We start from the raw sequence: 11,371 nt of genomic DNA, 5'->3' as shown, positions 1-11,371 counted from the left end.
TCTCAACTTATATTTTCTCGTCGCCGTTTTCAACAGGATAAGATTTGCCAAATATGCGCAAATAAAAATAGCTAGAAATATAATACATAAATTGGAAAAACTCAAAACTTTGATAATTTTCACAACTCCGAACTCAAAATAATGCCACCGAGCTTTATTATCGTCAATACTCTGCGAATAACGTTCTATACCATTACTTACGCGTAGCAATTGTAACAATATGTCAAAATCCAGAATGCAAGTTTAACCATGTTAATTATTATTTAATTACGTTACTGGCACGTAAAGAATGCAATTTGTATTTAGCAATTTTAACGGTATATAATTGTAGAATAATGTGTATGTGTGTGTTATCACAATTATCTGCAAATTTAAATAAGTAGAGCGCACGTGTAACACCGCATATGTATTGCATAATTATTGTGTATTATTGCACTTGCTACTTTGTAACTTTGTAGAAGATTTGAATGACTGATTTTGATCAAAGTCATATCAATATCATTACATAAATTTTTTCGTAACAAACGCACTAATATAACTTATTTTAATAAATAATAAATCTGATTTAAAATTAATTAGTGCGTTTGTCGTGTGCGCGTGTGCGTGTGCGTGAACGTGTGCGTGTGCGTGTGCGTGTGCGTGTGTGTATAGCATGGAAGATCGACAAGCAGCGACAAGGCCACGGCAGAACATAGCAGAGGACCTTCGAGAGACGATAGGACATTCAGCAAAACAACGGTAGATTCCGGGTCTGGACAAAGCAAGAGGGGGAGGGGGGCTAAAATAAACGGGCGTAGGAAGGAACCCGCCCGAGGATCAAGACAGGGCCGAGGATCCGAACGAGCTGGGGCCGGAGAGCAGAAACCTCGGGAGAGTCCCGACTGCACCGGCCGCCGCGAGAAACAGTTGGATTTGGCAACGAACCCCGATAACTTACGTGGACCCGGGACATTTTAGGGCAAAGGGTGAATGAGGCTCTTATAGCCGATTATGGATTTTGCGTCAGCGTACAGAGCCCCGAGATCGAGCGCCACTGACTAGCGCCTAAGATCACGCGCGTAAGGACGTACGCTAATTGGTCGCGCGACCAGTGTCGCGTGCGCGGTCAACGGCCGCGCATCCTAATATCGCGTGATCGATTGAGATCCAGGGCCAGGACTCGTCCTGTTGCGTTCCGGCCGCCGTCGCGAATAGACCAGTTGCCTCCTGCCTGCCATAAGTCGACGGAAAAACCGAGAGAGAGAGAGGCGAGAAGCTGCGCCGTGTGAGCAGGATATCGGTGAGGTAGCCGTTATACTTTTTGTCGTAAACCACGAATTTCGCGAGGATCCCGTGGCGTCGCAAGGTCGTTCGCTCGATACTTAGTGTTTAGCGTTTGGTGGGCCCTTTCTGACCAAAGATCGCGACGGATAGGTTAACGTCGTCAGCCAAACTCTTTTGGTAACTTCTTGTAGCGAATTCTTTGGTGAAGCTTTTGCGCTTTAGTGAGAATAAACCGAGTGATCGAAATTAGGCGTGCACGCGTGTTCGATGTACCGCGTTTATAGGTTAAATGTGAATGTACAGCGTGCGTAAAACACTGGGGAGATCGCCGTGAACGTGATCAGCTGTTCGTGCCGTCCGTGCGTGTAGCGTATAAGTGAGAGAAATAGCGCGTAAGAATTGTTTCGCGATATTAGATTTGTTGTAGCGTGTGTAAATGCCGATTAAAGTGCGTGTAATTTCGTGTTGTGCTATCCGTCTCGCTTGTGTTAAAAATTCCGACTAGAATCAGAATCAATGCGATAATCGATCCTCCGCGGGCGCGATCCCGCGCAACAATCGACGAAGTAGGAGCTCGCTAAAATGTGCGAGAATGTTTGACCGAGCCTTCTTTCCGAGACAAATACTTTTGTAAAACACTCTCTATCGCAGAGCCGAGCAAATTAGTCGCAAATCGAAGTAATTATATAGAGAGTAATATTATAGAGAGACAGTCGTGTCGTAATCGAACAGCTTTGAACTTAGTCGAATTTTCTGTAACCAGTATTAACGTGTAAATTATATTGTGATCTATTACATTAAATTCAGTGTCGGTTTTATTGCAATTCTATTCTGTCGTTCCTTAACCAAGTCGGGTCGGAAGAATTACACAGGCCTGCGAAATTAAAAGTCCTAAAAGATACAAAAAGCAGAGTAGTGATTTCCTAGGTAATTTTGGTCGCTGAATCTGAATCCGTCAGCAAAAAATGTCCATCACGTCAGGTTTTTTAGAAAAATGGGGTAATATGGGCCAAAAACAGTGATTTTTGCCATTTTCAAGGCGTTATTATGGCTGACTCAAATAAATTTTTAACATTCTGTCTGCGGCATCTTAAAGCGCCATATTTTGTCTTCAAATTGCTTTTTTTTTATTTCTGTACGATTTTTTTTCGCCGAGTTATGAAGGTTTGAAGATGGCAACTTTTTGATGATGAGACTATGCACTGTCGAAATGGTGAAAAATCGACAATTCGGTGAATTATAATTATATTAATAATAACGCCTTGAAAATGGCAAAAATCACTGTTTTGGCCCATATTACCCCATTTTTCTCAAAAACCTGACGTGATGGACATTTTTTGCTGACGGATTCGGATTCAGCGACCAAAATTACGTAGGAAATCACTATTCTGCTTTTTGTATCTGAATCTCGCAGGTCTGTGTTATCTATTATTTGCGAATTATAACAAATAAGGTCGTATATAGGACGTAACCCTCGTTTTCGTTTAAAAATTACCGAGCCGTTTGAAAGTTGTATAAAAGACTTTTATTTCAAAAATTACAACTTGCCGAGCCGAAAAGTCGATTGTCGAGACATAATCGATATTACAAACTCTATTCTTACAGTAGTATATCTTAAAGTCCATTTTCGTTAGTTATTAAGTAAGGCCGTGTTGGCCTAATGCGTTTTCGTGCTCGGTAACTTCGCTACCTTATAAGTTGTGCGTGTCGAATATGGATTAATTTGTATTATTTTCTTTTGTATTTTGAGCAGCTACATTTATTGTAAAGTTTCGTAGATTATTTTTGCTTAAGATCCGCCGCTAGGCGTCGGCTTTTCAATTTTGTTTCGTTTAATTCATTTATTCGAGCCGCTTTAGATTGTGTAACATTTCTCGACTGCGAACGGTAATTTCCGTTTATCTCTTTCGTTGTCAATTACTAAATTTTTCTATTCAATCTGTTATTTCTTTTTTTTTATATACAGGATGTCCCATTTTAAAAACCCCACGTGAATAACTTTTCAGAGAGACATTTTCAAGAAAAATGATTTAGACCAAAGTTGTTGGGTTTGGAGGGGGACATCCGATGATGACATTGGTTTAACCTAGGGTGTACATGCCAAGGTCATATGGAGATCAACTTTGTTTTTTTAAATGGAACGAACACCCTATTTTTTATTCCAAAATCTAATAGCTGGTGATAAGAGTTTTTTAAAACACTATAATGAAGTTATTTTTTATTAAGTACTTTTCGAGTTATGAGACTTGTAAATTACAGTATTTTGACATCAAATATAAAATATCTTGTAAAACATTCAGTTTTTGAGAATGTTACCTTAATACTTTTATGCACAAAATAATGAGACAAATGAATTGGTATAAAGAAAACACATTGGTTTTAAAAAAAAATATGCAGTTGCATGTTGCAAATTACATATTTTTTCTTGAAAGCAACTATGTGTTTTCTTTATACCAATTGATTCGTCTTATTATTTTGTGTATTAAGGTAAGATTCCCGAAAATTGAATGTTTTACAAGATATTTTGTATTTTATGTCAAAATGCTGTAACTTTCAAGCTCATAACTCGAAAAGTACTTAATGAAAAATAACTTCATTATAGTGTTTTGAAAATCTCTTGACACCAGCTATTAGATTTTGGAATCAAAAATAGGGTGTTCTATTTAAAAAAACAAAGTTGACCTCCATATGACCTTGACATGTACACCCTAGGTTAAACCAATGTCATCATCGGATGTCCCTCTCCAAACCCAACAACTTTGGTCTAAATCATTTTTCTTGAAAATGTCTCTCTGAAAAGTTATTCACGTGGGATTTTTAAAATGGGACACCCTGTATATTTCTTTTTACTATTATCATTCTCCTTGTGTCATCTTTGAGCATTTTCCAATAAACCTGTTATTATTTAATTTTATTTTGTAAACGCTAGTAGATTATTTCTTTCGTGTGTTCGTCTTAGCCTTAACTCGTTATTTCGCGTATCCAGTTCTCCGCCCTGCCCCTCTACCGTTACGTTGAGCTTGCCGAGCTCGTCGCTGCCGAATCAGACTTTTGATGTCGTAAGAATTTGGATTTCGCGTTCGGAAAGACTGCGTGGAGCGGAGTTGACGCTTCTGCATTTGGCGCCCAATTTTATGTTGCGTTTTCGCGTATTTCGGTCAGTCGCAACGATAGCTGTTATTATCCGCATCCGAACATCCGACGCTTCGCGTTTTTGGATATACTTTCGAATGTCCCCTACTCCCAATCGACATGAAATTTTACACATAAATACTATTTGATGTGAGGAATAAAGTGCGCGTGGTCCCAACTTCGGCTTTTGAAAAAAAAAGAAAAAACATTTTTTTTAATTATTGTTTTTTTTAACATTATTTTGATAAATATTAATGTAACAAAAAAATGTTTCAAATAAAAGTTGTAGCTCTTGAAAAAATACATCATTTGTATCCTATGCATTTTTTGCATAGAATTAATATTTTTCGAAAAAAATAAGATAATAGAAAATTTTTTATATACAGGATATCCTATTTTAAATTACGCACTTGAATATCTCGTCAGGAGAGCCACCAATCCGAAAATAACCCTTACAAAAGTTGTTGGGTTCGGAGGGGGACATCGGATGGTGATTTTCAATTTCACCTTGACCTTGACCTTCAAGGTCATTTAAAGGTCAAATCGAATTTTTTAAATAGAAACCCCTATTTTTGACCCCGGATTCGGAAAGAGCGCAAAATTTTACGTTTAGATGGGTACTTGAGGCTCTTCTTTGGAATGACCTTCAGAGCCAGAGCCTGCGTTCAGTCATCGACATAATACATACATCGATGTCCAGGGCCCACATTGATTGTGTTTCAACAATGATTTGAATTTACATAGACGTTTAAATTTTGTAAAAATGGGTTCATCACTGTGAGTTTGATACACAAGTTCTCATACCTTGAATTTTTTTTCAATATTTTATACTGATTTAATTCTTAATAATAAACAAATTTAAGTTACTACCCAAAAAATCATCAAAAAAATGAAAATAAAATTTTAGAAAATAATAAATTAACACACCTTCGAACAAAATTAAAGTTTCACATTTGTTTTTTTTAGTAGCACGAAATTAGTTAGAGGATACAGTTGTTCAAACCTTATTACCGTGCGTTTTGGAGGACAATTTTTTTTTCTAAACGTTATTAGCACAAAAAAATTAATGTAGATGTGAAGAACGTGCCGGAGCCTGTTCTCATTACAAAACTGTGGTTCTTTGAGCTGTGCGGTTGCGTTAAAATTGTTTTCTTTGTCGATGTTTGGTACTATCAGCGTGTATTTCATGACAAATTGTTGTAATGGGATATCTCAAATTGTAAAACTTTAAGTGCTACTATGTTAATACGGGCTGCGCTTTTGTTCTTGTTGAATAAAACGTTCAGTTTTCTACTAAATATGCCAGTCTACACACGAAATGAGATTGTTGACATTCTCATGATCCTTGGCGAGTGTCGTGGTAATTACCGAGCGGCAGCACAATTGTATCGTGAGCGCTTCCCGGGCAGTGATCATCACCCAAATGACAGAGCGATTGCATTCATCGAAAGGCGCGAGAGACAGCAACCTGTTGTAAGGCGACGTCGTCGTATTATGGTAATTGAACGAGACGATCCACGATTTCTTGCCGTGTTGGCTATGGTTGCTATTAACCCGCATATTTCGCTTCGAGAAATTGAGACTGAATTAGGAATCCCAAGATCAACGGCTCAAAGAATTCTACAGCTCCATAGATTCCACCCTTACCATATTACTTTAACCCAAGAATTGACTGCTCGTGACTTCCAGCGATGATTAGAATTTTGTAATTGGGCTCAAGCAATGTTACGTCGTGACCTAGATTTCTTTAGGTACGTTATGTTCTCCGATGAAGCTACATTTCACAACACAGGACAGTTGAACCGACATAATTGTCATTATTGGTCTGCAGAAAATCCACTGGTCTCGTATGATCGACCATCAAAATCGCTGGAGTCTTTTTGTATGATGTGGAATGAATTTTTGATTGGGCCATATTTTTTTGATGGAAACATTTCCAACTCAGCCAGATATTTGCATTTATTGACGAATGAACTGCCAATTTTGTTAGAAGAAGTTGATCTGCAAACGAGGCAACGAATGTGGTTGCAACAGGATGGTGCAGGGACTCACAGAAGCAATATTGTTAGAGATTTTCTGAACCGTGAATTCCCACAAAGGTGGATAGGAATTGGTAGTCAGGTTGTCGAATGGTGCCCTAGATCTCCGGATCTGACAAGTCCTGACTTTTTTCTATGGGGTTATATTAAAAATATGGCATATTTAGATCCACCCACAACCAGGGAAAATATGATGCAGCGAATCACAAACATCTGCAGGAATATACCCAGGAACATCCTTTGGGCAACAGTCACTACCTTCGAACGGAGAGTCCAGCTTTGTATTGATAATAATGGTGGAATATTTGAAAATTTAATAAGGTAAACCCTAATAAAACCTAAAAATCTTGCCTTAATCGGCCGTCTTCTTTACGGTCTTGCCTTAATTGACCGGACAATGATTCTTGCCTTAATCGGCAGGTTTCTCTATGGTCTTGCCTTAATTGGCCGGACAATGATTCTTGCCTTAATCGGCTGGTTTCTCTATAGTCTTGCCCTAATTGGCCGGACAATAAATTTTGCCATCATTGGTCGGATTCGTCGCAGTCTTGCCTTCATCGGCTCGACCAAAATAGGGCCCTAAAATCCATCCTGCTACGTCCTCGCCGTGAGCCCTGGACATCGATGTATGTATTATGTTGATGACTGAACACAGGCACTGGTGTGAACAATTTTATTTTATACGAATGACTACTAATTCAAATATCTTAAAAAACAAACCACGATCAATTTTGGTTTTCAGGTCATACTAGACTTGTAAGCGGTTCGACCTTGAAATGATCTTTAAAGGTCATTTCGACTCTTAACATAACATAACTTTAAAGTTTTTATTTAAAAAATTCGATTTGACCTTCAAATGACCATGAAGGTCAAGGTCAAGGTAAAATTGAAAATCACCATCCAATGTCCCCCCTCCGAACCCAACAACTTTTGTAAGGGTTATTTTCGGATTGGTGGCTCCCCTAACGAGATATTCAGGTGCGTAATTTAAAATGGGACATCCTGTATAACACAGCACTTATCGACTAAAATACCTATACACATAGGGTTTGGGTTAAATCTCGCTTTGCGTAGAAAGTTGTAAACCCATGTTCAACCTCGCTTTGCATTGTAAAATGTATGCGGGGGGGGAGGGGGGGGGGGTATCTTTCCCATTACCTCATTTTTTTCGAAAAATATTTGATTTCGAAAAATGCATACAACACAAATAATGTATTTTTTCAAGAGCTACAACTTTTATTTGAAACATTTTTTTGTTGCATTAATATTTATTAAAATAATGTTAAAAAAACAAAAATTAAAAAAAAATTTTTTTTTTTTTAACCGAAGTTGAGACCACGCGCACTTTATTCCTCACATCGAATAGTATATATGTGTAAAATTTCAGGTCGATCGGGAGTAGGGGACATTCGGAAGTACATCCACGTTTTCATCTATCCGCGACGTCTTCGTCGGTCGTGGTCGGTTCCGCCCTTTCGAACTCAGACCACCGGGCTCCCTCGAGAGAACGGCGGCGAAAAACGTCGCAAGTTCTACAAGAATTCTAAGAAGAGTTCTGCTTTTTAATAGCAAAAAAATATCAATAAAAATGAAATAAGAAGCAAATCCCTATATTTATAGATATAGACATGACACGCCGATCGATTTTCGAGAGTTCTGCTTATTCTAAAACAGTTTTCATATAGTTCTGGGCATGCACAATGCCTTTCCAGAGTTCTGATAGTTAAGACAATTAGAAACTTTTTTAAAAATTATTTTGCCCGAAAAATATATCTTTTTAGGTATAAAAGTGAGACGCCGGTCGATTTTCATGAATTCTGCTTATTCTAAAACAGTTTTCGTATAGTTCTGGGCATGCACAATGGTTTCCCAAAGAGTTTTGATGATAGAAACAATTAGAAATTGTTTTAAATAATTATTTCCTTAAAAAACGCGTATTTTTTAATATAGGTATAGGCGTATGGCCTAATGGATTGTGTTCGACTTGGTGAGAAGTGAGATAGAGTCAATTGTGTAGAAATGTGTTTATTTCTTTGTCAGAGAGAAGTATGTATGTACAGGTGTGTGTGTAACTTGAGTGCGCCAGCGGCGCATTCGCGGCAGAGTGTAAGGCCGCGAGTTTCGAATGAAAGGTGACGGGCGCGGTAAGATATTACCGGCCGCGTCTGCGTGGTTGGAATCGGGTCCTTAACAGGACGATTCATGCGAGGGTGCGTGTTGCATCCCGGCGGCGAGGTTTGCGTTGCGGTGGAGTATGTCTCCGTTGTGCCATGCGCTGCGACCGTCCGGCTCTCGATGGCGCAAGTGAGTCTGCGAGCCGAGGCGGGAGAGGCCTTCGCATTCGGATGTCCCCTGGAACGTGAGTGTCACGTGGGGACCGAGTCAACCGGGCACAGAACTCTAAGGGAATTATTTTCCGCTGTAGAGTCTGTGGTGGCGACGGCAATGCTGGTGCGTCAGCTGACCGTAGATGTACCCTACGTGAGGTGTGCGGTCAGAGCTGAGACTGAGTCTTTCGCTTCCGTGCCTTCCCAGGCACTGTGAAAAGTCGAGAAGACTTGCTGGTTGCGCTCTTCGAAGCAGAGCTGTGACTCCGTTCAAGGGCCCTTAGTGAGAGCTCGCCTTGAAGCGAGTGAGTGAGTAAAGATCTGCGGAGCAGCTCTTTTATATCTCGTCGATCGAAGCTTGATCGCGAGAAAGCTCTTCACCGCCTGCGCCACCTGGCGGTGGGTCCGCAAGCTTATAACTGGTAGAAGGCCTGCGGCGCGTAGCGGCGCCGCGGCGTATTATGCCGCTTCAGTACAGCTGTGTGGTGGTGAGCCGCCACAATAGAGATGGGACGCTAGTCGTATGTCGATAGTTTTATCGATTTTAAATGACATTTCGTGTCAGCACCTAAAGCATTATCTACAATGCTGCTATGATATATCTATAAAAAAGGAAAAAACATTTCTACCTGCTACATATTTAAGGCTGGACGTTAGCCATGTCACAAAAATTATAGCTAACTGGGAATGTTTGTGACATCAGCCACGAAAAGTACGTCAATTCTATCTTAGATGCATATCTCAAGCATATATCTTTGATCAGATGCAATCTTTAGAAGATTTATGCCCACTTTTAACATCTTTACTCGTTGTAGCTCTAAGCGAAGACGTGGGTTACACGGATGACACGTGTGTTCCAGCTCAAACGAGTTTGCAATTTGTCAATAATTGCATTAAAGGTGTATGCATCGAGGATATTGACAATCTGGAAAATGAAATATCACCGGCATCAGATGACTTCGATTATGAGGACGTTTCATCTTGGCAAAAATGGAGCGCTGAAATGTATGCGAAAGCTAACACTTTAGCATTAGAATCGCGTAACGGAAACGTTGTAAATGCTTTCTACAACCCGAAAGCTGCCCAAAAAATTTAGGGCTTGATTCAAAATTTGCCATTATGGACAGGCATTATGCGTCCTTATTTTAAGGCAGGAACGGAAATCGCAACGTCCTCTTCAGTAGGGTCGATGTTCGCTGAATATAAAAACAGATTTTTCAAAGGCTGCATTCCGATGAGAGTGGACAAATTTGTCATCAGTCATTTAAGTTACATCGACGGCAGAATATGTTTAGATTTTGCAAATGCTGCAGAACAAACATCTGAAATCTCTGCGGAAGCAAATGTACAGAAATCTACACGGTCTGATTCTTTTAACGATGTGTCACCGGCACATAATTCAACATCGATTTATGAAGATAATTCTATAACAACAAAATCTGTAATTACAAATAATTCGGATGTAACTGCAAATGATTCCGATGACAATGGAAAAGTCTTAATATCCGATTCGTCTGACAATTCGCTCAATTACGAAGAAAACTGGATGGGCTTAATAAATAAAGCTACCAAAAAGTACGGCAATATTAAAAAAAAAACATATCTAGATAAATGTCCCGAATGGGACAGCGTTGAATCCAGTCATACCACTGTCATACCTATCATGAAGAATGGTAATTTATGTCAACCTGCAAAATTACAAGGAGAAAATATAATGATACGCAATACATGTGCTTTCAATGCTCTCCTTCATATTACAGTACACATGATAGGTATGCATAATGAATATAAACATATTCTACAAACAATTGCTGACGATCGCTTTTTGCAATTAGTATTTCAAATTGCATCTAGAAGAAAAGTTAGTAAAAATAAATATGCGGAAAGGGCCTCCTTTCTCATTGAAACATCATTATTTCAGTCGTCGAAATATACTAGATGCTTTAACTCTTTAGATGCGATGTGTAATGCTGCCCATTTAGCTGAATATACTTTTGCCTTTCTACCCAGTTTTAAAAGAAATAAGACATACACAGTGTGTAATTATTCGAACGAGAGAAAATTCACGGCTATTAGCATTAATGTCGATATACTATTGAATAGAGGACTTCAAAGTATACAAGAAGCTCTTAATGACACACTAACATTAAAGCAAGCATGTGTCAAATGCAATAATTTATGCGACATAACTGAAAATTATGGACCACAAATTCTGATTGATACAAGTATTTTAACAGATACTAATTACTTAGAAACAGCTAAAATAAATTCAAACATCTACAATTTAGACAATATTGCCAAAAGTTTAATAATTAACAACAATAAATATATACTTAGAGGAGTTGTAAATTATTTGAACAATATGCGTCACTATATCGCTTTGCTATTTACAAGAATTTCTTGGTACGAATACGATGACTTAAAATCCAAACGAATAGAAGTATCACCCACCAAATATAATGTTACGCCGCATGTGCTGCTATATGCTTTGGCAAAATAATAAATATTCTACATATCAAAACCTTATATAATTTATTAAATAAACAATACAAAAAAATTATAAAAAACAAAATCCAAAAAAAAATAAAAAAATAAAAAAGCAAAAAAAAA

The 11,371-nt window shown here is 38.5% G+C and overlaps 1 pseudogene; it reads left to right on the top strand.

Moving 5' to 3' along the window:
* The first annotated feature begins 2,447 nt into the window (after positions 1-2,447).
* LOC137000222 (uncharacterized) lies at positions 2,448-11,371 on the top strand (annotated as a pseudogene).

This window comes from Linepithema humile, chromosome 5, assembly GCF_040581485.1.
Source record: "Linepithema humile isolate Giens D197 chromosome 5, Lhum_UNIL_v1.0, whole genome shotgun sequence".
In the NCBI taxonomy this organism is placed as follows: Eukaryota; Metazoa; Arthropoda; class Insecta; order Hymenoptera; family Formicidae; genus Linepithema; species Linepithema humile.
This window is presented reverse-complemented; position numbering and strand designations above follow the sequence as displayed.